This window comes from Octodon degus, unplaced genomic scaffold, assembly GCF_000260255.1.
Source record: "Octodon degus isolate 3935 unplaced genomic scaffold, OctDeg1.0 scaffold00097, whole genome shotgun sequence".
Taxonomy (NCBI): Eukaryota; Metazoa; Chordata; class Mammalia; order Rodentia; family Octodontidae; genus Octodon; species Octodon degus.
The window spans coordinates 9,748,283-9,771,343 of NW_004524673.1; the positions used below are offsets into that span (position 1 = coordinate 9,748,283).

The 23,061-nt window shown below is 36.2% G+C and overlaps 1 protein-coding gene and 1 non-coding gene across 2 annotated transcripts in view; both read right to left on the minus strand.

Moving 5' to 3' along the window:
• Cdh20 (cadherin 20) overlaps positions 1–23,061 on the minus strand; it is a 272,474-nt gene that overhangs the window by 229,344 nt on the left and 20,069 nt on the right. The window lies entirely within an intron of this gene.
• LOC111818612 lies at positions 17,211–17,311 on the minus strand. The gene has a single exon (XR_002822563.1). It is a non-coding gene; the product is annotated as a small nucleolar RNA U13 (small nucleolar RNA).

The following is a 23,061-nucleotide window of genomic DNA, read 5'->3' on the forward strand; positions in this document are numbered from 1 at the left end:
AGCTCTTGTTAAAATTGTGGTATTGGATATTAGATTTTTCATGTCCATTAAGATTTACTTTATATAGTTTGGTGCTCTTGTGTTTGGTGCATACATGTTTATGAGTGTTACCTCTTCCTGTTGAATTTTTCCCCTAACCAGTATATAGTGGCCTTCTTTATTTGACTTGATCATCGCTGGTTTGAAGTTGAGACTGTCTGAGAATAGGATTGCTACCCCTGCTTTTTTCTGAGAGGCTGGGGCATGTAGCATTGTGTTCCATCCTTTGACTTTCAGCCTATGAATGTCTTTATGAGTTAAATGTGTTTCTTATATACAGCATTTTGTTGGATTTTGTTTCCTAATCCACTGTGCGAGTCTGTTTCTCTTAATTGGTGAATTGAGTCCATTTACATTGATGGTTAGAATTGAGATGTATTGACTTATGATTGACATGTTATTTACCTGTTGTCATTTACTCCTTTTTCTCCTGTGTTTAATTGCTTGCCCTATTTAGTTGGTTGCTTCTGATCTCATTGGTGGAGTTCCGATCATTTTGGTCCCTCTCTAGAACAACTTTCAGTAGCCTGTGTAGGTTTGGGTTTGTCATCAAGAAATTCTTTAGCTATTCTTTGTCATGAAAGTATTTCACTTCTCCATCAAACTTGAGAGTTTTGCAGGGTATAGTAGTCTGGGCTGCAATTTGTTTTCATAGAGGACTTGAAGTACTCTGCTCCATGCTCTTCTTGCCTTTATGGTTTGTAAAGAGAAGTTGGCCGTAATTCTGATGGCTTTTCCTTTGAATGTGATCTGCTTCTTTTCTCTAGCGGCTTTCAGTAGATCATTCTTGTGCTGAATTTCTGGGATCTTGACTATTAAATGTCTCCGTGTGTTTTTCATTGGGTTGAGGTTACTTGGCATTATGTATGCTTCGGTTACCTGAATGTCAGATTGTTTCCTCATACTCGGGAAGTTTTCTGCTATTAGTTCTGCCCATATTTTTTAATGTCACTTTTATTGACTCCTTCTGGCTCATTGATGTCTATTAGTCTCATACTGTTCATTATTGCATCATCTTGCAGGTGATGGATTATTCTTTCCTTCATCCTTGTTGTTTTTAAAAAATCCTTTCTTTTCTTTCCACTAGCTGCACCAGCATCTTCAAGATCTGAAACTCTGTCTTCACTTTCACTTAAACAGCTTTGCAAGCTTGTGATTGATATTTTAATTTCCTCTATATCTCTTTGACTTTGCTTCATGCAATCTATTTCTTTCCTGTATTGCTCGTTCAAGGAATCTGTCATTTTTCTAATCTCCTCTATTTTTTTTATCAATATTTTCTTTAAAAGCAGTTATAAATTCTTTTACAGAAGTGTTTTTTTCAGACTATGTTTCCTCCCTGTGTTTCTGTAGTTGCTTCTTTACTTCAGATTATACGAGTTCTGAGAATTCTTTTTTTATTTCAGAGAACAATTGCACTCTGAGTTCCTCTATAACTTTCTGCTGTCGCTCATTTACTATCGACGCTATTACTTCATGCATTTGAGCCGAGCTTGTGTCCTTCGCACTTGTTCTGGGTGGGCATTGGGTTTCTTCCATATGTTTCTGCATTTGATTCTTTGCTGCAGATGTCATTAATTCAAGGATTTCTTTTTTTATTTCCAATCTGAGTTCCTTTATACCTTTCTGCAGCTGTTTCTTTTTTTCAGAAGCCGTTGATTCATTGCTTTCAGCTGTGTGATTCCCAATTTGTTCTGTGTTAGTGTCCTCTGCACTTGTTATGGGTGGGTTTGGGTTCTGAGGTTGCATTTTGTTCCTTCTCGTCATTTTGTGTAGCCCTGTCTTCTGACCTTTGTTGTAGATCTTTGTTGCAGTTATAACCTTAGCACATCGTAGAGTTCAGGTGCAGATCTACAAAGTTTGGATTTATCCAGCTGTGCCTGGCTTGGGTCTGGGTGCTGTACTCATCTCCTTCCTGCTGCTGCCCTTGGGGGTGAACCTGTTGTCTCTGGCAAGATTTTTTGCTCCTGGACTAGCTTGGTGCTTCTATCCTCTACAGTCTCTGCAGGGATTTGCAGCTTCAGGGTTTCACCCCAGGCCTTTATGCCAGGCCTGACCTGAGCCTGGAGGGGACAAGGTAGAGTAGAGGGGAGAGGAAGCTCTCCCACACACTCACCGGGCCTGGGCTAGGACTGGGTCTGCGGGTTCCCGGAACGCGGCAGAAATTCCTACCTTGTGTGCGTCGTTTGTGGGGGTACTATGGATTGATGGGGGGTGTCCCAAGTGGGTGTAAGAGGGTTTCATCCACGCTGCGCCTGGGCTGGAACTAGTAGTAGGTCCCACTGGCACAGGGTAGCCAAGGCTGTCCCACACACTCACCAGGCCTGGGCTAGGAGTGGGTCTGGGGGTTCCCAGAATGCGGCAGAAATTCCTACTTGGAGGATGGGCACTAATTAACAGTTCTTGAAGCATCTTTCATAAGAGGATATGTCAAACAACAAGTGGTCTATCATCTTCTGTACATCACTGTGAACACCATACTCTAGATCTTAATTATTCCATTTAGTTAGTACAGATGACTTACTGAGAAAATCAAGTGAGAAAAGCAAGAGAAAAAGTACCAATGAGAGCAGAAATTTTTAGAAAATTTGCAATTAAAATAAAACTTTTGGAAATGAAAATTTAAATGGGATAGGTATCTCTTTTAAAATATACATTGCCTAATACTATAATGCTCAGTATATAGCTATTAACAGTCAGCCTGTATATTTGTAACAAAGGATACTTAATTTCAATGTATGCTATGATTAGAATTATGTACTCCATTATAGAAAAGCATAAAATGAAAGTATACAGTATTTTCTTATGAGTCAGGGAACACTATGTGGAGCATTTTCCATTTCTGCCCTTAAAGTGGGTCTGCCTTGGGTAAAACACGCAGCTTTCTGTGAGAGTTTAATCATAGGAAAGTCCTTCCTTTTAGCATAATTAAAAATTCACAGATACCCACCTGATTCTATGATCTAACAGAGTTAAGTGGTGCTACTTCTTGTTTTCTTTTTGCTCTTTTCTTGGAATTCAAACCCCTTTTACAGATTTTAGAGAACAATTTTAGGTCTTAGAGTCCATTTTTATCTTTGCTTTCTTTTCTTTTTGTGAGACAGGGTCTTGCTATGAAGCTCCATGGTTCTTTACCACAGTTTTCTAAGTGTTGGAATTACAAGCATTCACTACCATGCCTGACATTTTCATTTTGTGACTTACTTCCAGTAAAACTGCTTTTTTGTTTTTTTAAGAGAGTACAAATTAGAATTAAAACAGAAAAAATTACAAGTGACACAGATTTTGCCCTTAAAAAGTAATATGAATTTCACAGTATTTGTTGCAATACATCATGTTGTCTTCCAATCAGTTAATCATATTATCACATATATGCATGTAAAATTGGAAGAAAGAACAAAAAGAAAGAAATGTGTAAGAAATTAAGAAGAGAAAAAGTACAATCAATTGAAAAAGGAGCCAAACAAATTAAAACATTAACTGCTTCTTTCCATAGACCAGAAAAAACAAAGTATGGCTGTCCAAACCATGCTGCTTACATACATAGATAAATCTCTTCCCCCCTCCCTCTCCTGTCTTTCTGCTCAAATCAGTAACTCTTTCCTTTTGAATAAGTTCATTCCAGTATCTATTGTACCCTTCAGATTCCCTTTTTCTCTTTTAGGTTGCTACACTAAGGAGACAATATAGTGTTTGCACATGCAGGTCTTATTTATTTCAATTAAGAGTATGTTCTCTAGTTGCATCCATTTACTGACAGAAGACTCAAATTCATCCTGCTTTATAGCTGAGTAGTACTCCATTGTGTAAAAATTCCAAATTTTAATCCTTAAAAAGCTAGGATTGGAGATCTCACTCAAGCCAGCTCTTCCCTTCCTGTTTTTTTTTTTTTTTTTTTTTTTTTTTTTTTTTTTTACCAAGGATTGAACTCAGGCCCTTGGCTTGCCAGGAGAGTGCTTATTCTACTGAGCCATCTCTCCAGCCACCCCCCCCTGGGTATTTTTCCAGTAAAATTGTTTATTAGAAATTATTGCTTTTTCCCATCTTGCAAGATGGCAGGTGAAAAAAATTGAGAAAACAGACACTAAAGAGAAGAAACCTGAAGTTTAGAAGGCTTCTGCCGGTGGTACTGGTAAAAAGGGTAAGGTGAAGGCAAAAAGTCCAAGGAGGGGCAGCCCCACTGTAGCTAAAATCCTGTCCTGGTTAGAGGAATTGGTAGATACTCCTGATCTGCTACGTATTCCAGAAAGGCTTTGTATAAGAGAAAGTACACAATGGCTAAATCAAAGACTAAGAAGAAAAGGAAGGAGAAAGTTCTTGCTTTGATCACAAAATCTTGTGGGGACAAGAATGGAGGTACCTGGGTGATTAAGCTTCAAAAAATGCCTAGATATTACCCTATTAAAGATATGCCCCAGATGCTCTTGAGCCACAAGAAACCCTTCACTCAGCATGTGAGGAAACTTTGAGCTAGCATCACTCCCGACACCATCTTGATCATCCTCACTGGATGTCACAGAGGCAAGAGAGTGGTCTTCCTAAAGCAGTTGGCCAGTGGCTTGCTACTTGTGACTAGGCCTCTTAGCCTTAATCGTGTTCCTCTATGAAGAACACACCAGAAATTTGTCACCTCTACAAAAATTGATATCAGCAAAGTGAAAATCCCCAACACTTCACTGATGCTAACTTTAAGAAAAAGAAGCTGCAGAAACAAGACACCAGGAGGGCAAGATCTTTGACATCGAGAAAGAGAAATAGCAGATTTCAGAGCAGCATAAGGTGGATCAGAAAGCAGTGGACTCACAGATTTTAGCAAAAATCAAAGCTGTTCCTCAGGTCTGGGACTACCTGTGCTCCATTTTTGCTTTGACAAACGGAATTTATCCTCATAAATTAGTGTTCTAAATTTCTTACTAAGAACCTAATTAAATAACTAATACAATTTTTAAAAAATTATTTTTAAATTATTAAAAGTGACACACATTTCTATGTAACTAATGTATAAGAATACATAATTTACAGAGCTCCCAGCTTATTTGGAATTTGTTTTCTTAAAAAAAAAATACTAGTTTCTGTTTTATTTTTTCCCAGGATAGATCTGTATGAACTTTGCATCTTGGTTATAGAATTTGTCACCATTTTGATGTTTGAGAAAACAGGTATCTTCTTCCATATAGAAGTAAGACTTTTAAGAATAAGCTTTATTAAATCAAGTACTTTGATGCAGTGGGTTTTTAATTTGTTACTGATTCTGTTTAATATCAACACCAAAAATTCTGCTAATATCATTGAGTTTTTAGATATAACAGTATAAATATAAAATAGTCTTCTAAGGATTTTGTTTTATGTCTATATTTACTATGTAACTATCTAAATTTTTATTTTTAAATTTTTTTATTTATGTGTTTGGTACAGGGTCTCACTATGTAGCTCCAACTTGTAATGATCCTCCTGTTTTCAGCCTTTCACTGGGATTACAAGTGTGCACCACCACACCCAGACTTTGTTGGCTCAGTGCCAGGGGGTGGGGTTGGCATGACATGTGGTACCTCAGATTTCATTCTGAGGTCCCTGCACTTGCCTAAGCAGGCACTTAGTCTGCTGAGCTATCTCGCCAGCCTTAAGCATCTAAAATTTTATATATAAAAACTTATGTTAAGGGCTAGGGAGATCGCTCAGTGGCTTAAGTGCCTGCCTGGCAAGCACAGGTTCTTGAGTTCGATCCCTGCTACAAGAAAAAAAATTAGTGTTAAATGTATCCTTGTAATCTGTAAAAAAAAATCTTTTAAACAAACAACCAATACTTCTACCCTTCACTGTAAAGTGAATTCTTTCTAATAATGTCACTTCATCAATTCTCTAAAATATCTAAAGCTTCAACACATACCACACAGGTTAGATTTCTTATGACTTGAAATTAAATAAAAAGGAGATGACAAAAGGGATAATGACCTCCTCAAATATGTTTACTTTCTCTAGAATCTATGATTATGTTATAAGGCAAAGAGTAAATTAAAGTAGCATATGAAGTTAAGGTTGCAACTGACCTTAAAATGATACTATCCTGGATTATCAGAGTAGGTGCATTGTGACTTCATTTTGAAATAAAGTTTACACGAGGTCATTACAGTAAACCCTAATTGAATATGACTGGTGTCACTATAAAAAGAGGAAATATGGCCAAAACTACAAAAGAGAAAAGAGGTAAAGATACAGGGAGAAGACAGTCATCTACAAGCCAAGGAGCCAGGCCTCAAACAGACCTTTACTAAGAGCCAGGAGAGGGAACCAGGCCTACCAACACCTTCACCGAAGATCCAAAGATTTCTGACCTTTAGAACTGTGGCTGAAACTGGAAAAGGCAGGAAAACAGGTTCACTGATAGAATCTCCAGGGAGGAATGCAGCCAGGCTGACAACCTTCACTTTAGGTCGGTGAGACCCATTTTGGACTTCTGAACTGTTGACCTGTAAGAAAATAGGTTTGTTCTGTTTTAAACCATCAAGTGTCAGTTTGTTATAGCAGCCATAGAAAACTTATACAAATGACTTTTACTTTCTTTTACTATGAAATCTGATTTCTTTAGGAATTCTGCTTAGCTTCCTTTTATTCTGGTTTTATCTCTTTGGGGTTCAAAGCTTTCAGACTCTCATTCATTTTTCTATCTGCTATTGTAGAGAACATGTAAAACATTTTTAGAAGAACTTGATGTGCTTCTTCTCTTCTTACTTTCTTAAGAATTGCCAACTCTTTTAGGATGTTCCCTTGCTCTTCATAAGAGGGAATATTTTAAAAATGTGCACTTTTTTTTTCTAAAAAGGTCAGAGAAGCCCTTTATGCTAAGGCACACAATAGACCCATTTTCTTAGTCCTCTCTTCCTCTCTTGAAATTACATTCCAGTTCCAGAAACTTCCCTTAAGTAACACCACAGATGGCCATTAAGTAAGATTTAGCAATTGATTTTATCTGTTTGAAGCCTTTTGTATTCATTTCATTTTCCCACATGAAAAATTTATCATCTAAAATTCTACATTTTTTTTCCCAGTAATTTAGCATTGCACCAGATAATAGTTAATGGGATTCTGTCAGGTAAGAATATGACCATGCAGGCTGAGGTATCTTTTATATTACTCTGTTTTACTATGGAAATGAAACTAGAATAATAATGAAAAGTTGATATGTGTGTGGTGGGGGAACGACATTGTAAATCTTTAAGTAATTTGTATAATGAAAAGAATTAAGTTGTAATTAATATGTTTGAAATCTGAGATGCTGACTACTTGTTTTAGGTTAATTTCATATTTTTTATTAGTTTTATTGAGAAATAGCAATGAGACAGTTTCAAAACCAATTTTTTTTCTTTTTTGAACTGGGGTTTGAACTCAGGCCCTTTCTCTTGCCAGGGAAGAGCTTATCCCACTGAGCCATCTCTGCGGCCCCAACCAAACCGATTAATAGGACAGTTTCAATAATTAATATATTGCATATTGTTGTCTTCATAGTGATTATTCATAGTACAAGATGCAGACATGATATCCTGTCCAAATACTATTAGTACAAATCTTTCTTCTCATTGAATTAAGAGAAGAAAAAAGTAAAACCATAATTTCATATTAAAAATTAAGAAATACCAAATCCATCACTTTTGTAACTTAGTTACTATTCTTTAAAAAGTTAAGTACTTGTTCTAAAAAGCAGAAACATTTGTGGGTCCAGTTCTTTAATGTATCTTACAGAAATAATGTCACATTCATAGTACAAATATCAAGTTAAATTTTCTTACCTATGGAAATGAGGAATTTTCATAAAGTCTGAGGGAACTCAAAGTGGCCAACAGTAGACCATAAGGGAAGTATAAACCTTTTTCTTCTAACTTCAAAAAGTACTCAGTATTTCCAGTACTTACTACAAATACTGTCTACACTAATGATATTTGTTTAGATTCCTTCTTTATACCAAATGGGAGAATGTGTGTTTGTTTTTCACTGGCTTCTGATATTTACAGAAGAAATGAATAATATGTAGGATAAGAGAATTTAGGAGGCCAGTTTTAGAGCAAAATGAAATCTGAAGAATTTAGTATTACAGATTAATTGATAAAGACCTCGCGATAGTCTATATTCATGAATGATTCATGAATTAAGAAGACCAAATTAGGTAGTATGTATGAAAACCATGAAAAGGCTTAAAATGTAGTGTTACAAGTTGTGATTTTTTGAACTTAAACTGTAACAATAAAATCCCAATATTGATACCAAAATTTTTCTATGGGGTATTAGGTGCTTTCAAAATATTAAGTAGATACACTATCAGAATTCCTTCAATTCTATCTTTTTTTTTTTTTTTTTTTTGGCTGAACTGGGGATTGAACTCAGGTCCTTGCACTTACCAGGGAAGTGCTTATTCTACTGAGCCATCTCCCCCAGCCCCTTCAATTCTATTTTGTTCAGTGTCTATTTTGAGACACTGTTGTATAACCTAATATTGTATCACACTATGAAATGTGACTTCTGTTACAGTAACTTGTAAGTTTGTGGAGTACATAAATTCCAGAAAACCTTTACCTACTAAGGGACTCAATTCCCAGAAATTTGTGAATATGTAACTGTAGGAGTAATTAGGAATTAAAAAATAAGGTTTATAAGATTTGTATTTATATTATGTGAAAAGATAAGATTTATATGTTTAGCCACGTTATCTGATACATAATTGAGAAACATAAAATGATCTAAAAGAGGGAGTGAGCAGACCTAGTTGCCAGGTCTGAGTTCACAAAAACTTTTCATTAAAATTCCTATTTGTACTCACTAGATACTTTTTCCTCCTGGGATTTTTTTTCACTGGCAACCCATTATAATGCCAAGGCATCTGGAAAACAAAAGTATAATTTCCTATTTCCCCTAGCAGATTAGAAATAGGTGAAGCTCTACAACTTGAAAAAGAAATTTAAAATACCATAACATCTGAGACCATTTAATATAGAGACAAATAGTCATACTATCCCCATGGAATCAGTGTGTTAGATTTTAATTTAATAATGAATGTCTGTAATGACCTCTTTGATACTTCATTGAGAGAACTTTTCGAAGACCCTAGAGTTGGAATGGTGAAGTCCCTGCTTACTCTTTCCATAGGTGATATTGACCACTAACTCTGTGTGAAGCAGGGGGATGGAAATGGAGTTCCAATCCTAAGGAACAGACATCAGACCAACTAGGGTGCAGACAGATATAAATAAGTAATTTCTAGATATTGGATGCATTACCATAAACTAGAGACATTATATGTAGGACCACAGTCTTTCCCTTTTTAATAAAATGATATTTCTATCAAAGTTAAGACAGTAAAATAGTTATAGATGCTATATGTTATAAAACATTAATTCCTGCTTGATTATTGAGAACGTCTCATTCCTCAGACATTCCTCTAGCTAGAGTTTCATCTTGTTTTCTTTCTTAATAGTCAACTTGTCAGAAATGTAATTTAAGGAATATTAATCAATTTAAAGTAACTAGAGATGGCTATTTTGTCAGTTGGACTAAAGAGGCAGTTTTGGTCATTCTTACACCATCTCACTTTCACAGCACCAATGGCACTATGCTTGTAAGAGATGAGTATCCTCTCTCTCTCTCTCTCTCTCTCTCTCTCTCTCTCTCTCTCTCTCTCTCTCTCTCTGGCAATTTTTAAAACATGATAAAAATAACCACCCTTGGGAGGATCATCCTTCTCATTTCACTTAGGTCATGAAGTTACATACCATAGAAGGCTGATTTTTCCTCTGTAAGTTAGTTTCAACTCTGATGTCATAAAAAGCTGTTACTACCAGCCAGTGGGATGAATTTCCTGACTCTTTCTTTAAGTAAGATAAAATAAAATTTTATAGACCTTCTTCATAAATCCACAATAAGTCATTATTCTCTTTGTCACAGATAGCACAAGCCCAGAAGATAAGCATCACCTTCAGCCATAGGAATATTCAGGACTGACAGTGAGCCAAAAGAATAAAGACTTTGAATTTACCAAAGCATGGCTTTTCATTTGCTAATTAAAATAATACCAAATATTAAATGAATATGCTTTCTTTTCTTGATGCCTTTTATTCACCTTTAAAAAGTTTTAGTTTTAAGAGAAATATTCCTTTTTCCCCTCCCTGTAAATCAGCTACCATAGAAAGGGTGGCATTATACCATGTCTATTACATGATTGCTTGACATAAAATAGAATTCCTTAGTAAAACAATTCTGTGTCTTATGAGATGTACGCTGCTCAACACAGACATTTGCACCAAGGGCTTCTGTAAACAACTTTTGCAGTGCTGTCCTTTGCTCCTTATTACTGCCAGTGCTGCTCACCTTCATCCAAATTGCTCTTGAGATGCTTTGTTTATGTTATTTTTTCATCTTCCTAGCTAGACTATAAATTCTCCAATAGCTGGACCAAAGATCTTTTTATCTTCTTCGCAAATAAGTACAGATCTAGGCATATTAGGGGTACAGGATAAACCTTTTAATTAACCATAATAGTTGCATCTGCTCTCTTTAATTTCTGCCCTATGGGTCAGGATGATGGCGAGAACAAGACATAACTTCTCTAGGACATTTGCGTTTGCAAAGCTCTTGTCTCGGAGGATATAATTTCTGTGAAGTTCAGTAAATTATAATTTTGCTCCTAATGCATGTCCATCACTGGTGAAGCAATACATTTTTGAGAAACTCCAAATAGATAAATTATAGAGGCATATAGAATATCAGTATGTATATTTAAGCAGAGATTTAGCCTATGATGTCTGCCATGATTATTCTACTGAAAATTACAGTTTTTCTTGCTGTCATACTCCTCTCCTTCCTGTTTTCATTTCCTTGGTTCTCACCATTGCCTAAAGTAATGTTTTTTATATCTATTATTTGTCTGTTTCCATAAGAACATAAGGTGCAAGAGGGTTGATATTTTTGTTTCTTTGTATCTTCAACTCTGAAAGGAACCTGTGGTACGTAGTAGGCACTCAGTGACTATTTCCAGTATATATTAATGAAAAAAGCAGAGGGGGAAAAGTGGAAAGGCCATGGGTTTTGCATCTGTTCTAGTCCTGGTTCTTCCAATAAATAGCATTTATATTTTTAGGTCTCTTTTTTCCCATCCTATACAATACAATAAAAGAGGTATGTGAGTTACAAATATAAACATTCCTGTGTAGTAAGATTTTATAAAATTTTATATAATTCCATTTTATTGACTTATTTATTTATATATTTACTTTAAAGAGCAACAATTAGAACTTAAAATAAAAATTACAAGTGATTCAATTTTCACTTAACAAGTGATAATGAATTTCATAGTATTCGTTGTAATACATAGTGTTTTCTTCCAACCAGTTAATCATATTACCACATATATGCATGTAAAATTGGAAGGAGAAAAAAAAGAAAGAAATGTATAAGAAATTAAGGAAAGAAAAAGTACAATCAATTGAAAAAGGAGACAAAACAAATTAAAACATTAACTGCTTCTTTCCATAGACCAGAAAAATTACGAAGTATGGCTGTCCAAACCATGCTGTCTACATACATAGATAAATCTCTTTCCCCCACTCCCTCTCCTGTCCTTCTCAACTTAGTAACTCTTTCCTTTTGAATAAGTTCATGCCCTTTTCCCAGTAGCTATTGTACCCTTCAGATTCCATTCTTCTCTTTTAGGTTCTCACACTAAGGAGACAATATGATGTTTGCACATGTGGGTCTGATGATTTTTTACTTAAGAGTATGTAATTTCATTTTTTTTGATGGACAATAGGCTAGCAGAACAACCTTTCTTGCAGTAAGGTAGGTTCATGGGCTCTACTATGAGGTTTGCTTCTCCCTTGCTGTGTGACTTTGGGTGAATCATTTACCCTCCCTGGAGAAGAATTTCTTCTATAGAATGGAGATCAGTAATCATCCATGTTGCTATAAAACCCAGAAAATGTTTGAAAAACATAAACTATGGTACAGCTATCAATTATTACCATTAGAGATCTTTGTAAAGCCAGAGAATTGTCTTAGGTCTGGGTCTGGCTATCTTGAACTATCTCTGATAAAATGAGTTCCTAGAAAAACAAAATGAAAAAATAAGACAAGCTCCAATTTTATATTTATTTTACATTTAATAGACAAAAATACCATTAATTTCTATAAACATTGCTAAGCACTCTCAATTTCTATACTACAGTAGTTATCCATGGGCACTGGACTTAGATGATCTCTGATGATTCTTTTTGCTCTACTTCAGGAACCAATGATTGACAAAACAGAAAGATTCATTTAAATATTTTTTCCTTAGCCTGTTTTGAGTTTTGTTACATACATATTTTAAAAGGGCTATTGACTTACACAGATGATAAAATTCATGAGAATCGAGCAAATTGAATTAATGATCAAAAAAGAATTTATAAATTCTCTAGAAATTTCATTTGTCTTTTTGTTTTAGAATTCATTTTCATGTACAGCACCAACAATGAAGGAATAATCTGTTATATTTGAGTGTGGGAATGTCCTTAAATTCAACTATTTACATCCTTCTCCTTTGTCCTTTTACTACTCAATGAAAAGTAACTGAGATACAATGGAAAAGAGGGAGTAGAATTTATTTTTGCAAACTTGCCAAAATACTTGTCACCATAAAGAGTTCAGTGAGACAATCAGTGTGAGTGATGGCCAAATTAACTGTCCAGATTCATGACATAGCACCAAGAGCTCAGATTTAACATGCACACCTGCTAGAAAACATACCTACAGCATGGTGTTTTATGTACTGCTACATCAATGTGGCAAATATGATTTCTGTAAGTTGAAACTAAATAGTGGGAGAAAGTGTTACGTGTAGGAAAATATGTAGGGGTTTTTTGTCAACTATGAAATGCTGTGTCTCACCTGCTTCCAGCCAGAAAGCAAAACTAGTTGGAAATGTGGGAGGATGGATCTTTTTGTCTGATTGTGCTCTGATAATCTTTCTTTTCCCTGAAATTGTCCAGTTTTAGGTGAAGATTTGTTCATTCACCGAATGTCATCTCCTTTGCGAGGTCTGACTCCTCAGCCCCAGCAAAACTTATCTCATATCAGTTTCCCCATGGTTGGCACAGCTTTGCCAGTCTGCGAGTCTCTATTATGCCCACACCTTTTGCCCATGCTCCACATAATACAATATCTATGGCAAAAGAAGGGCTGATGCTGCTTATACCTCATTCTAGAGAATATACATGGCTCAGATAGAGATTGTTCCTTTCATTTTGTATTTCTTCTTTAAATGTTAGCAAATAATTGCTTCTTAGCCTTTGGCTAAGACCAAGTGTATGTGTTAGCAAATAGAACATTTCATTCATTCACTCATCTGTGCTCTTTTTTCCTTCTGCCCAGATATCAAATAGTCACTATTACTGGCTTTTGAGAATGACCCATCACCTCCCTTCTGCCCACTTAAATAGCTGGGGTGCCTTTTAAAAAGTGTGACCTACAGATTATCCATAGCAAAATCACATGCAGATTTTCTTACATGTAGGTTTCTAGGTTCCACATCCCACTTTATAGGATATTAGATCATCATAATTTTGCAGTGTTTTACATCCATTCTACCTAGATGAACAGGTAGAATGCACATATAGTCTGTGCAGTGAAATTGTAGTACAAAAAATGATCACCTTTTTGAAAAACTGTTGGTTCTCCAATACTGCTATTTGACTATTGCTCTTTCTTTGGGATATTGCTAACAATGGTCTGCCATTGGCTAGAAGAGTATTTTCTATTCAGAGAATGGCTACCTATGTCTCCCGTCGCGCTGCACAGGGAACAGCACAACAGCAGAGCTCTTCCTGTGAAGTAGGGCCTGCCAGAAAAAGAGCTAGGATGATGGGTGATGTGTGGGCACTACTGGCTAAAGCCCAGGCCCCATAGATCAGTTTTGGATCATCTATAAGAAATGTCAGTTGTTTCTGCATGTATTTAACTCTCTTCAGTGTATCTGAAGAGATAGGAAACGCAAAAAGGAATGTATTATAATAAATGCTCTCATCTTTTAGAAAAAATCTCTATGGATGGGACAATTTGATAACTTTCTTTTAGATGTACCAGCCTCAGGCTTCTCAAGAAGGGCAATGTTTCCACTATTTTTACTTCTACTTGACTTAGGTAATCCATGCTTCCCACCCTTAGTCAGTGAAGTTAAAATGAAAAGAAAAAATGAATTCTTAGAAACTTTGTCATGAAAAGGTTCTCATTTATGCCCAGAAGGGAAAGGGAAAAAGATTTCTAAGCTTAGCACTTTTTTCTTTCTTCTTTCTTTCCTCTTCATTTCTTTCTACTGCTCTATCTCTTTGTCCTTGCAGTGAGACAAATGAATATAAAGGACAAATCTGTACCAAAAAACTTCAGAAGATTTAAACATAATAAATGGTAAATCTTTGGGATAAGGAAAAGTGTCTCTTTATGTAATGCTCTAAAGAATGGAATGTATTATAGGAAATGCAAAAAGTGGTTGGAATAAGAAAAGTCACACTAAAGTCATTGAATCTACAAAGCTTGAATCAGGTTCAAAATTCAGATATTAAAAAATATCTTCAATGAAAGATTTATAGATTTGTCCATTAGTGAAATGTGAAAATTCACGATTTGTTTCAGAAAGGTTTCTAGAGATATTTGTGAGTAATTATGTACTGTATATTCTTGGATTTTAAAAAGAATAGAATATGGGACCAATTTCTAACAACAATTCCTGGAACATGGAATCACTCAGAAAATGTGAAAAAAGTTTATTGCGAAAATATTTAAAATAATTTTAAGTAGAAGCTTATAAACAATGATTGAACTAAAAGAGCTGCAGATATACCAAAATATCTGAAATGTTTTTCTGAAATACATTTTATGATCAAGAAAATTATGCTTACAAACACCAATTGAAAAATCTTTGCAGTTAAGGAAATGTGAAATGTAATTTAAATATCCAAATAGAATGAAGCAGCAGTGCACTTTTACTCATTTCTGAGTCAAATGTGGGTAAGAATATAGGTGTGAGAAGGGCAGCTGATGGTTACTAGTTGTTCAGAAGAATCAAGATCCATTTAGTTAAACTTTTCTCTCAGCATTTAACCTGTGCTATGCATCCTCTGAGGGTTTATGTAACAGGAAAGGGCAGGACCGCCTTGTCACACTGAGGCTGGATTATAGTAAGGGCTGCACAAGAAGCATATGAGTGCAAGAACGTATTTCAAATATGGAGAAAGGCAAAGAAGAGAATAAGTAACGACAGAAATGGAACAAAGAATCAACTAGAAATGACTAGAAATGCGTGACGTCATTAATGGAATATTCAGAGATCTGAATGAAGAATTGGCATAAACTATGCAGTACTACTTTAGAGAAGGATAGAAAGGGGGATGGCAAGACCAAAACCAGGGTTGAAAACAGTGTTTTTCATGGGCAGAGAAGCTGAGACAGCTGGAACAGAGAAGGGAATGAAGAGATGGGAGACGAAGCCAGAAGGTTTGGGTTGGGTGGCAGAGGTGTCAACTGCTTATCCTGTTCATTATCCTTTCTCTTTAAAGAAGTGTGAATTGTGTGTGGACATAATGCACTGGGCTAAAACAAACACTTGTTCTGGCTGTACAGGAGCCTGGTGACACTGTTCTGGTCAATGCAATGAAGCCTGCTGGGAGCACAGTCTAGAAATACAATTATTTTCCTGATTAAAAAGCACATTCAACTGGCATTCGGTACTTTTATTCTTTGCTTTTGCTGTTTCTTGGATGGAATACTGACATGGTATCTGGAGATAAAGCAGCCATTTTGTAATGACAAGGACAAAAGCCACATAATCAGGCCAGGAAAGAAAATTGGGATTCAGAATGACTGTTGTGAAGCCATGAGTCTTACACTGCCAACCTCTAGATTTCTTGTTATAGGAGAAAAAATAAACTCTTATTTAATGGTAGCAAGTTTAAATATTTTCTTGTTTGGGTTTATGAATCAGGAAGCTGATAGTGTTTGTGGTCAGGGGCTAGATCATATAGGGTGTGTTTTCTATGGTAAAAATTTCTGTGTTTTATTCTAATTGTAACAGAAAGCTGGCAAGAGTTTCAAGCAGAAGACTGATGTAATCTAGTTAATTCTTGTAGCGTAATCTGGCTTCTGTGTGTAAATTAGCTTATAGGAAGATAACATGCAAGAGATGATTTCCTTCCATTTGTTATACTACAAATGTTTTAGTATAGGCAGCTTTCAAAAATTAGATACTCTTATAATACTATTTGGTAGCCTGTTGGACAAGTGTTATGTGTCTCACAATATAGGGAGGTCACTCTTTGAAGCAAATACTCCAGGTCCTTGTCAGCAGTATAGGGCACCTCTTTGTAGCTTGCAGATGTTTAAATTGAGAGAAGAGTTAACAAGTGGTTATATACACTCTCCCTACCTGATCTAGCTTAATTTCATCACTGTAAATCTTCTTCTACCTTGGTTTATTATGTTTTTTTTTCTTTTTTGAGGGGGGAATATCTGGTTTCTTTTTCTAGAGCCACTGAAACTTTAGCTAGAGCTGTCATCCAGAAGACACCTGCTTTACAAATCATCCCCATGAAAACCAGAGGATTTAGAAAATGTACTGAATTGGGTTTGTTAATGGTCTTTGAATTGCTATTGGCTTAGGAAGTAAAACAAGGATCAGGGTAAAATGGTAGTATATAGGTATCCCACAAATTATGAATTAATTATTTTATGTTTATCTAGGCTGCAGAGAAAAGTATTTTTTGAGAGTATGATGTTTATTTTAGTATATTATTAAGGTGAAGAGAAGCAAAATTTTATTGGAACACTTTTTCACTCATAAGTACATACAAAGGTCTGATAAAAAGTATGGTGACTATTTAAATTTTATAAATTATTGTAGCATAAGACACATTACTATTAATTCTGTCAAAATACTATGCTTTTGAGTATACCTGTCTTATCATTCTTATCATTTTTTGAAGCAGTTCTGAAGTCTATTTTGTTTTCTTCGTTGTACTATTGTACCTCTCGATGTCAATAGATTCAGAATGTTTACTTTTCAAGGTCATTTTGACTTTGGGGAAAAGGCAAAAGTCATACAGTGACAATGTGGAGAATAAGGTGGGTGAATCCACACTATCACTTTTTTCTTTTTTTTTTAATGTGAGATGGTAATGTGCCCACATTGTGACAGGGTTTGAGGAAGGTACATACCGTGCATACAGCATGAACATCCAATCATCACTCTCAGGAACTGAAGGATCTATAATGTTTTTATAACATTTTGAATGGATTCAAGGTATTAATGCAACCATGACAGCACAACTGCAGTCACTCACAAAAGACTTTCAGAACTGCTTGAGAAAGTAGCAAAGTTGACAGGAATCAGCATATTCAGAGTGAGGTGGAACATTAGATGTGGTTAAGGGCAATGTGTCTTTGGTTGGAATAAGTTTGCAAAAACTAAATATTCACCATAGATTTGTCATCAACCCTTGTAATTATAAATGTTCAAATTAGGATAAGGAAGATGTGAAGTATGTAAATAAAATGTTTAAATTATGTATGTGTAAAATAATACCACGTGCTGCATTAAAATATTTTAAAGGTAGAAAAAGTGAATTTCACACACTTGTTATACACTTAAGAGATCCAATAAATAACTCCAAAAGAGTCTATTTCAGTTACAATTCAGAACTATATTTTCCACAGACATGAGCAGCCTTAGGTATGTGCTTCCAGACTTACACTTTTTATCAAATAAGGGAGATGAGATCTCAAAATTTTACAGATTTATTTTCTTTGCCCATATTTACCTAATGAATATATAAATTTTATTTCAATTTGTGTTTTTTTATTTTTGAGAAAAAAAAGGGGCCTGCCCATTAGCTCAGTTGTTTAAATGCCAGCTTAAACAAAGCAGTCAGGCTCAGGATGCTCTGGTTCGATCCCTCAATCCTCAAGCCAAACCAGACCTGCCCTGAAGGTATCCTGAGGCTGCCAAGAGAGAGAGAGAGAGAGAGAGAGAGAGAGAGAGAGAGAGAGAGAGAAAGAGAAAGAGAAAGAGAGATCATCCAGTCAAATGCTGAAAAGAGTAAAATGATTTGAGCTTAAACAAGATATTTATCTTTTTTGTGAAACCCTTATGAATAAATGGAGTAATATGCTGTAAAATAAGGAAAAATTTAGGCAGAGTATTGAATGCTAGATCTGAAGGAGTCCTCAAAGTGCTGAGGCAGTGAGTCCACATGGGATCTCCAACAAGGCTGCACCACCGATGTTTTGCTACCAAGGATGGCCCTTTAAAATGCCTATATCTCAGCATGTGACTTTCAGGCTGAATAGCTAGATGAGAGCATTGGCTACTGCACTGGGCAGCATAGGCTGAGATAGGAGAACTTGGTCAGGCAAGTCAGATCTGGCAAGTAGGAGATGGTAGTTGAAGGACATTTCATACATGGTGTGCATTTGAGGGATCATTTAACTGAACCAAACACAATTTTTTTTTGAGACAAGGTCTCTCTATGTAGCTCAGGCTGTCCTTGAACTCACTGTGTAGCCCAAGTATGCCTCTAATTTATGATAATCTTCTCACTTTAGTCTCAGTGCTGGGATTGTAGGTATATGCCACTACAACTCACTTCAACTGAGCAAAATTTAAATACCAATAAATTACATAGAAAGTATTGTATATATGGAAGGTAAAAAGTATAGCTGTCCATTCACTTATAGAATGTATCATTCATTAGAGAAATCAACTAGAACACAAATATATAAATCATTTAAGGTTGGTATTGCAATACCAAGTCCCTTTTGTGGGGATCCATGAGGAGAAGTGAACTCCAAGCCAAGGAAGTGAGGAGGCTTTGTGAAAGAGCTGGGCATTGAAGAGTTGTAGTCATATGTAGAGAGACTGAGCATAGCATTTGGCTGAAAACAGGTGCCGAGTGAGAAAAGGAGAAGAGAAAACTGAAGGGGCTTTCAGCTCTGCAGGTCCCTGCTACTTCATAACAGCCATCATCTTTTTTTCCATCTTTCCCCACAAATAAACCATCTTTTGTTAGAGTAGAAACAAAGAACACAGAAAGGAATGGATATATACCAGGTATATGTACTAGAGGAGTGTTATTTGGATGCAGATGGCAGAAAAGGTAATACCACACACAGACTTTGGCTTCTTGTTCTTCAGACAGTTGAATGAGTGTTGGAACCTGTTATATCAGACCTGTGCTTTTGTGGGAGCACTATGGAAGGCAGGGAGCTACTATTAGTGATGTAATCTTGAAGTAGAAACCCTGACAGCAGGCAAAGCTTACTAGCAAGGAGGCTAAAAGAGAGACCAGGTTGGCATCTTTTGCCAATAATTCACATTTGTTTAACTCTGACAGGCAGATAATGTCTAGGCACTACGTAGCATCAGAGGCTGAAGTAGAGGCTGCAAACATATGCAGGCATATTTGTTTTTATTTATTTAATGTATTTAGGACAGGGTCTACAGGGCCTCACTATTTAGATTGGTCTCATAGTGTTTTTCCTGTTTTCAGGCTCCCAAGTGCTCGGATTACAGGTGCGTGCTACCATGCCCAGTCTCAATTGCCATCTCAGCTCACCCCAGGGGTGGGGCCAGCACAGCATGTAGAGCTGGGGAACAAACCCTGGTCCCTGCCAAAGCAGGCACTTTTATCCACTGAGCTATGTGGCTGGCCATGCAGGCATATTTGGATCAATAACATAAATCATTTCCGAATAATGAGAGCTCCTGTAAATGGAACTTAAAAGCTGTAAAATAGTAAGCCCTTAAGCACTTAAGTATTTTGTTGTACTGTTACAGAAAAAGATGTAGTTGATTTCTAAATTTGGAGATGTTAAGGTTTGTTCAAAACAGAGAAAAAAGGACTTAAAGTTGTTTTTTACTAAATTTTATCAAGAATATTAAACACCCTCCCCCACTCTGCCTAAATTCTGCCATCTACTATCATTATTTATGACAAGAAAGGCTTTCTCAATATTCCTTGCTAACCAGACAATAAAAGCACAATTTTTAAAATGTTTTATTAATTTTAATGAGAAAGAAATAGCAGAGATAGTTTCAAAACAGGTTAGTAGGATAATTACAATAATTAATACATTGTATATTGTCTTCATAGTAGTTATTCACAGTTCAAAATGTAGGTGTGATCTCTTGTCTAAATAATCCTAGTACAAATCTTTCTTCTCATTGAACTAAGAGAAAGTAGCTGTATATCTATCCTATTTTGTATATATATACTTTTTTTTCACTAAAAAATGGTCCTTCATTGATATCCCCCTTTTTTTTGGTCTTGTTTTGTCAGAGATGGATGTTCTATTGCTGTTAGAGAAACTGTATTTGGAGACGTGTTTAAAGGACCTTTTCATACCTGATGCCAGTTCAAATATTGTAGGTATTTGAATTGAGCAAAATATCCCAATATAGTCCAATAGTCTATAATAGTAATGGGTTATCAGCAGAACAGGCAATTTTCAGAAGTTGTTGAGAACATAATTTTGAAATAAACATAGCTCATTTCTGAGAGAAAAGATAGAGGTCAAAGTGACTTTGCCCCATACCACCCCCCACCTGCCCTGTGATCTGTGAATCTTTGAGAACTTCTGTCTCTCACTTCTTCTCTGCAGTGTGACCAATACTAATAAGTACTGATATTTAAATTGTAATAATAATTCACATTTTTTAACTGTGACAGACAGATAATGTCTAGAAACTAAGGTAATTCTTATATCTTAAATTTATATTGGGAAAATCATCACTGTAGAAACAGTACATCACCTAAACCTCCAGGAACTTGACAGAAAGAACAGGTTCAGAAATGAGCTGGTGGTCCAGGAATAGTATGCTGTAATAGTACAACAAACATCATTTACCTAGCCTCCAGAAATAGTAAAAAGAGAAATATGAGCCAGAAATAGTTGTCATAAAGGGCAAAACTTTCCATTTCTTTACTATCATAAACATGAAGCTTCATTGATGCATATTTTATCATAGGACTCTTGCCATACGTGATCTGAAGTTTCTGAGCATATCCCCAGGGACCATGATTACTGATACAGATAATCAAGCATTCCTTTTATGCTCCTCTCAACACTGCCACTGTTCAGATTGAAATTAGCATCTTTTACAATGAAATATCAGTTACTGTCACAAACTGACATGACAGCTGGAAAGAGGGGCCTGTTTATCTAGTTATTCTTCATGTCTCGGGTTCATTATGGTTTATTAAGATATGTACTGTTAGTTCCTGAATGGAGAGGCATTGAATTTTTACACAGTGATTATCATTTGAATAGAGACATCCAGAAGCCCTTGTCTGATGAGGAGCAGGAGTGATGAAGGTCAAGGATCAGAGATGTCATTCTATTAAGCATATTCCTTAAATTTGGACATTTATTCTATCTAAACATGTCTCCTAACATGGCTTTTACACACTCTCAAAGTTTGAAATATTACTTCCCATTGCAGAACAGTGGTGAGAAACTTGACAGTTGTGACTCTGTGTGACTGGGTGACTACCACGTGACTGACCTAAGCTACATGTCTGTACAGGTTACTTCATGACTGTCTCAGTTACTTTTCACACATTGCTGGGACAAAATACCCAACACCCAAAATTAAGGAAAGAAAGGTTTTTTCAGCTCACAGTGAGAGGAGGTTTTAGTCTATATTGGGCTGGCTCCAAGGCAGAGTGGCTCATTGCAGAGAGCAGCAGTTCATGACAGCAGAAAACAGCAAAGAGCAGGAGGAGGAGCAGCAGCTGTAGCAGCTAGCAAGCCTCTCTCCCTGCCTTTTATATCCTTTAAGTGATGAGTCACTCTAGGGTTGGGCCTCCACACAATAGTGTGTGAATTGCTGAGCTGATTTAGTTAAGCTTTTAACTTCTCAAGTTGACAGTGTATCAACCACTAACAACATCAATCTTGTGACATAGGTAGTAGACTCATGTTTCAAAAAGATGTTACTTGGCTAAAGGCACATAGTTTGTACATGGATTTAGACATTCCAAAGGTGCTGCTTTTTAAATACCACCATATCCTATTATCTTCTGAAAACATTTGTAGCCACCATTTATTGTGTGTTTCCAATGTGCTAGCAATGGTACCACATGCCTTCTATAGATAATCGAATATAAGACTTTTAGTATTAGCATTATTATGCTTATTTTTCAAATGGTCAGACTTGTTCAGAAATTTAAGCATAGTAGCATAATTTAAAACCCATCAGAATCCAACATCTGTGGTGCAGTAGCTTAGCCTAAGATGGGGAGTGTCTCATATTCATAGAAAATAGGAAGGCTTATGCAGTGGTTCTTAACACATCACCCTAACATTACAAATATCTACACTCACATTGATGCCTGAGACATTGCACTTAAACATTACATAGTAAATTTGCATTTCTTGGTTTGATTAAAGTGAAATTACTAACCATTATTTGATGTACTCCCTCCCTTCATACCTGATGACAAACCAGAAGAACCACTTAAGCATGAAGATGCTGCTTGGTGAAGAAAGGTTTGTGAGAGTGTGAAAGACCCGAAGGTGCTTATGAGTCTATTTCATCTTCCCGGGGGCACACGAGAAAAGCATATTTCCCAGCCTCTTATGCCTTTAGGTTAGGGCCATATAGCTGAAGTCTGGCTAATCAAAGGCTTTCTAATTTACTATAAGCCTTCTAAGAGCTCCTCTATCATTTATGTCTTTATTCCTCTGTTTAAGGAAATACTAAGTAGCATTCACAAGGTAGAAACAACCTGAATTTGTGAATCACTGTTTAGAGGAAAGGCCCTCAAAAAGACTACAAGTGTGGGGCCAGCCAAATAGCTCAGCAGATTAAAGCACCTGCAAGCAGGCTCTAGGGCCAGGGATTTGATCGCCAGGCCTGCCCCTGCCGTACCCCCGGGTTGCACTGAGACAGCAATTGAGACTGGGCATGTTGGTGCCTGCCTGTAATCCTAGCTCTTGGGATGCTGTAAACAGGTG